We start from the raw sequence: 6,422 nt of genomic DNA on the forward strand, positions 1-6,422 counted from the left end.
TAGTGCTCCCGACAGCCACCTCAAATGTTCGATTGATCCCCAAATGGCATAAATTAATTGTTGTTGTCACCTCTCAAGCTTTCAACATGTCGGTATGAGGGTAACGCTGTGTCCCTAAGCTGTAATCCAATCCAACAGGTCCAAAAATAGTGAAAAAGAGCAAAAAAAAAAAAGAATTCAAGAGGAGGGTCTGCCGTTAGAATAGGGCCTTCGGCAGATATGAGGGAGGCTAAAGTCAAGTGAGAGAGAGAGGACACGAGAGGATGGGAGTGGGAGAGAGACAGCGCACGTGAGGGAGACAGTGAGAGAGGGGAAACCAAGGGTTCAGGTAAGGGAGAAAGGGATTGGCGCAAGAGAGAGAGAGCGCCAACAAAGGGACGATGAGAGCGAGAGAAGAGCGCACAGAAAAGAGAGAAGGCAATAGAGAGGGGAGACGGACAGAGAGAGGAAATCGAGTGGGGGAAGTGGGTAGAGAGTTTGAGCATAAAGAGCGTGGGCAGATGGAGTGAGAGCCTACGGGAAAGGGGGATCGAGTGTGCTTGAAACGGACGGGGAGATGGGTAGGGAATGGCGAGGGAGAGGACAGACGTGAGAGGGAGAAGAAGAAGACAGAAGAGATTGAGAGGGGAGTGGGCAGAAACAGTGAGAGAGGGAGGAGGGGAAGAAGAAAGAGATAGAGAGAGGTCGAGAGGCTCACCTGAGCGCCGTCACCGCCGCCCTTCACCTCCATCACTGCCCTTCACCTCCACCTGCTTCTCTGAGTTGCGGTCGTAGCAGAAGAAGAGATGAAGAGGAAGAGAGAGTGACTAAGGAAGGTGAGGGAGAAGAGCCCTCGCGTCAGACTCTCATGCCGGTGATTTCGGTCCAGGTCTGGACCCGATCCGGCCCACCTGCAAAAGATGAGCGTTACACATTGTCTTTTAGGGCCTGAATTTCTTCAGCCAGGCCGATTGTCAATGTGGATTTATAGAAGCATCATTGAAACTTGTAGGTTCCTTTTCACCTAATAGGGAACTAAGAAAAGCATGGTGAGTGTGAGAAAACTTAGACAATGGAAGATATTCATCAATAGGATATAGAGTCGTATCATGAGATGTCAGTTAAGTGCTAGAAGCATTGCACAAGAAATCCAATAGGTAATTAGGGCGATGGTGAGGTCTGGTGGAACGAAGAAGAGGTGGGGGCTGGGCACTGTAGTGTTGTCTTGGGTTTAGTGGATGGTGGTTTCATGACTATTTGATGGTGTTTCTTCTGTAGACTCTTGGTTGTTGGGTACGTTGGTATTGGTAATTGGAGAACTATATAGTAGAGTAGCCTCGTAAATGATGGGATGTGGTAATACTGGTTGAGGTTTTGAGATAGGCATAGTGTTACTTTGAAATGACAAAATATCTTCATGAAACCTGACATCTTGGCTAGTGAAAGTTTCCTTAGTGTCAAGATTATGGACTTTATATCCATGTTGACCATAAGGATAAGCCAACAAACATGCAGCTAGCTCTAGGCATAAATTTGTCATAAGGTGGACCAACATAACTGAGCATAACAAAGACAACTGAAGCTTCTAAGATGTTTGTATCTTAGTATGTGGTTGAAAAGCATCTCATAAGGACTCCTATCATCAAGGAGTGGGGTTGGCATTTTATTGATGAGGTGAACAGCAGTAAGAATACATTCTCCCCAAAAAATGATGGGCAGATTCGCTTGGAAATGCAATGCTCGAGCAACTTCTAGGAGGTGTCTATGTTTATGCTCAACCTTCCCATTTTGTTGAGGGGTCCCAAACAAGTGCGTTGGAGCTCTATCCACAATCATGAAAATATTGCTGTGTGGCGTTAGAGAAGAATTCACTATCATTGTCTATGTGAACTTTCTAAACGGTGGTTGGAAACTGATTTTTGTCAAAATTACAAAATTTGACAAGAAAATAACAAGTTTCAGATTTGAATATCATCAAATAAATCCATGTGCATCGTGAATAGTCATCAACAATGGTAAGGAAATAATGTGCACTGGTGAGTGATGGTGTGACATAACCACCCCAAATGTCTACATGAATAAATTCAAAAGGAAATAAACTCTTAACAGAATTGTCTGAAAAGGGTAAATGAGTCATTTTGGCAAAATAACATGCATCACAAACACAATTGGTATTATAAAATATGAAATTATGGTCTTTAGATAATTGAGAAAATCTTTCATTAGAAAGGTGTCCAAGAGATTATGCCAAAGCAAGTTGTCATATAGCGTAGTAAGCATAGGATGAGAGGATGGATGATGAAAGTAGTACAAGCCATCATGCATCTTACTCACTCCAATCAACTTCTTCGAGGAAATCTCTCGAAAAACACAAAAGGATGAAAAAAAAAATATTGCAACACAATTGAAAGCATTAGAGAGCTTGGTGGCTGACAAAAGATTATAGTGGAAATGGAGAACATATAGGACGTCATAGATGGTTAGATTTTTGGAAAAACAGTAGGTGTCAGCATGTGTAACAGTAACACTTTGTCCATTTAAAGCGCACAGACTTAGGATATTGCAATAGATAAACCTGCCTAAGTAATGAGTGTTGTGATGTCATGTGATCGAAGCCCCTGTGTCAATGACCCATGGCGTAAATGAGTTACCGGCCATGTTAACAGAAGCTGGTTTAGGATCAAAGAGGTCAATGATATGAGCTGCTTCACTTGCTTCTCAGTGAGAGATGATAAGGCTGAGTTGACAAAGCTTGAGTTCTTGCCATCCTTTGGAGTTTGAGAATGATGGACAGCAGCAGTCTTAGAGTTGTCCGGTGGACATTGAGCAGTACAATTGGCTTGGTTTTGTGGTGGGTGGCCATGCAGAGCATAACAACGGGCCTTAACATGTCCAAGTTTACCATAGTGCTCACACTGAGGACGCCCATGCCCGCGCCCACGTCCATGCCCATTGGTATTAGTTGAACGAGTTGCCATGGCTGCCGACTCACCTTGAGGTGGCCCAATAACTTGTAGTGTTCGCCAATTTTCTTCTTGCTGAATCAGGGCATAAACTTTGCTAATGGTGGGCACCGGTTCATTAGCAAGTATCTGACTTCTTACAGTAGAATATGAATCATTCAAGCCAATGAGGAATTGAAAGATCTTTTCATGTTGGTGATAAGCATTTAGTTCTTTTAAGGCCCCACAAGTACAGCTCAGAATTTATGTATGAATTAAACTCAAACCATAATGATGTTAAACCAGTATAGTATGTAGAAAGGGAACTTTGTTCCTATCGACAATTAGGTATCAACTTTTTCAATTGAAAAATACGAGCAAAATTTTCTTGTGAGAAAGGATCTTCTAAATCTAACCATACTTCACGAGCAGTTTCAGCATAGATAACACTGTTAGCAATAGGCTTTGTGATAGAATTCAGAAGCCATGATAAAATCATGTCATTGCAACAATGGCAAGCTTTGCAATCTGGGGAAGAGAGTGGTGGCTTGGCAATAGTTCCATCAATGAAACCGAAGTTATTTTTTTGCATTCAAAGCCATTCTCATAGCACAACACCAGTAGAGTAATTGTCACCATTAATAGGGGTAGTGACTAAGATAGCACCTGGATTATCCGAGTGATGTAAACAAAATGGCGAAGTCAGCGACAAGTCGATTCCATTTGCACTGGAATCGTCACCAGCATCTTTGGCATTATCTCTATTGCTAGCCATGAAGAAAGGGATGCAAATTGTCACGAATGTTTTGATACCATGTGAACTTTGCAACCCATATGAAAACAAGAATGGTGAATAACAAAGCTACAAATAACTTCCTTTTCTCTTTTCTATATTAACAAGTGGGAAAGAATTACAAATTTATAGACTTTACAATATAGAGGTTGTAAAGTTAAAGGGGAATGTTAGAATATATAAGGAAAGTGAGAATTTCTAATTCTCTTACAAGGAATGTACACAATAAGAATTCAGAGCATCCAATTAAGGTGGATTGTGTTCCTTGATAGTCGCCTGACAAGGGCATTGACATGAAAAGCTTGAATCACCACCACAGGTGTTGTCCTAGGCATCATCACCCTTTATATGATGTTGAAACCTCACACACACACAAAACACACTATGTGAGAGAGAGAGAGAGAGAGAGGTTCTCCAAGTTTATGGGACCATGAACTCTGTCATGCTCTTTCGCTAAGCACAATGATATATAGTCGAATGCCAGTTAAGCATGGTGCGACTAAAACCTTACATAATATCCAGCATATTTATCAGGCCTATTGGGTCCAGATCGGTGTTTTACAATTCTCTCTAGCACTAAAAACATCATTCCTTTTTTTTTTACTAGTAAGAAAAGCTGAAAATACCAAACCTTTTACTTTCCACATCTATGCACGTACATGGATTACGCATGTTAAAGTAAGAAAGTGATCCAAAGTTGCCAAGTGGGTCCAGTAACTGTCGCTGTTATCATCATAGTGGGCATGGCTTGAGGGTATAAATCTATTTTTATCAACTGAATTTGTGGTATCTTTGTAAATCTGTTGTCTGCACCATAGTTTGAAGGAGTGCACCTGAGAGCTTGAGGCCGACATCTGAAAGGAGTACCTGCACTTGTTGTCACATTTGTGGTATGTTCTAAAATTGTGAGGACGAAATTTTATTTAAACAGGATATGATGTAATGTTCAACATTTTTGTGAGCAGTGGGTCTGTATTAGAGTAAAGGACCCAAACCCGTGTGGCCCACCCGCAGGCTGAGAAAAGCCTAATGCTGGGGGTCTTTCTCCTTCTCTTGTTGTTCAGACTTTGACAAAAACAATTGGCAGACGAAGCTATGGAACAAGAAGCAAAGACTAAGGTTGAGGTGGTGGCTGAAGAGGACGGTGGCCCTGAGGTAACCCAACCTCTCTCCCCATTTCTCTCTGTTTCTCCCATCTGCTCTATCATTCTCGCCCTCTGTCTCATCTCTGTTCTCTTTTGTCCTCAATCTCCCTCTCTTAGACACATGCACCTTTCTCTATCTCAGTTTCTTTCGGTCTCAGGCACCTGGTCCCTCACTCTCGAACACTCTATCTGTGCTTAGCCGAGCCCTCTCTCTGTTTTGGCCTCTCCCTCTCAACTAAATGCACTCTCTCTAGTCTCTCCCGCTTGCCACTCTCTCTCCAGACTAAACGCATTTGTTCGCTTGCTCTTCTCCTCTACTGAACTTTCTCTCTCTCATTTGAAGTGCCAGTCTCTTCCACTCCCTCCTTCTCTCGTTCATTTGTTTTCACATTCATTGGAGATTGTTGTGGATTTAGTAGCTGGGGCAATACATTTTCCCTTTTCCAGTAAATAGGAGAAAATGGGGACAACGACAAAGTGTTACTAACGATTGGTGGCTGGTATAGCATTTCAGGTGATTATCGGGGACGACTTCATCAGTTGGAGTGCCATTAGAAGGGTGAGCGAAGCATAATCGAGCTTTTTTTTTTAATATTTTCCTTAAGTGCATGAATAATTATTATTTAAGCATGATAGATTCAATATTGAATGACTTAGGGTGAACAATAGAGATTTTATTACATTCGAGAATGTTTAGAACTGTTTTGGAAGTGCATTGATCTATGTTATATTTTGTTGAATTTTTGTTATGCATGTGGGAAGAGAGCACATATGTTGGTTTGCATGCAAAATTACGATTGGAATGGGATGACGAAACATGTAAGTTATTCGGGATCAGACATACACTATAGTGTGATAATAACTTTATGTGGATTCGATTAATTTTATGCTCTTACTAGTGAGCTAGTGTTATTGTCATCGAATTGATGAAGCAAAAACATGATTTTTGAGATGAAGCCTCTATAAGAAGGAAGTTTAGAAGCATCATACTGATGCATTGAAGTGAGGTCTTGGAGTTCAAATAGATTGGTCACGACCTCATAAATAAGGGAAAAACTTGAACAAAGGTTCTACGGTTCAAACCAGTCAATGGTCTTACTTCTTACCTAAATAGATTTAGAGCAAAGTGTGATAGCAAACTTATTGTTGTGAATTTTTGTAGGTAGACCGGTACATCGAGCAGACCCTAAGCAACAGGATCCGAAACTCAAGGCCATTTTGGGTTTCATGGAGACACGTGACAGGTATGTGGCATTCTAGGCAAATCTTTACCTGGGGCCAAATATGGATTACGTGTAGCATGCACAAGTGCATGTTTTTATGATCGTTGGCTCCATAAATGTGTTTATGTTTGAATGATGAGTGTATCTGCATGCTTCTTAACATATGAATGTATGTATGAAATGGATTGATTGTATTGATTAATCATCTTAAAAATATTATGTGATGGAATATGCATGCTAAAAATTATGACATATGAGGCGGGGTATCGAGTCAAGTACGCAATTGTGCATTTCTGAACATCTTATCATGATGTCTGATGTGCATGGAGTGTCGGGCTCC

Source organism: Nymphaea colorata, chromosome 12 (genome assembly GCF_008831285.2).
Source record: "Nymphaea colorata isolate Beijing-Zhang1983 chromosome 12, ASM883128v2, whole genome shotgun sequence".
NCBI lineage: Eukaryota > Viridiplantae > Streptophyta > Magnoliopsida > Nymphaeales > Nymphaeaceae > Nymphaea > Nymphaea colorata.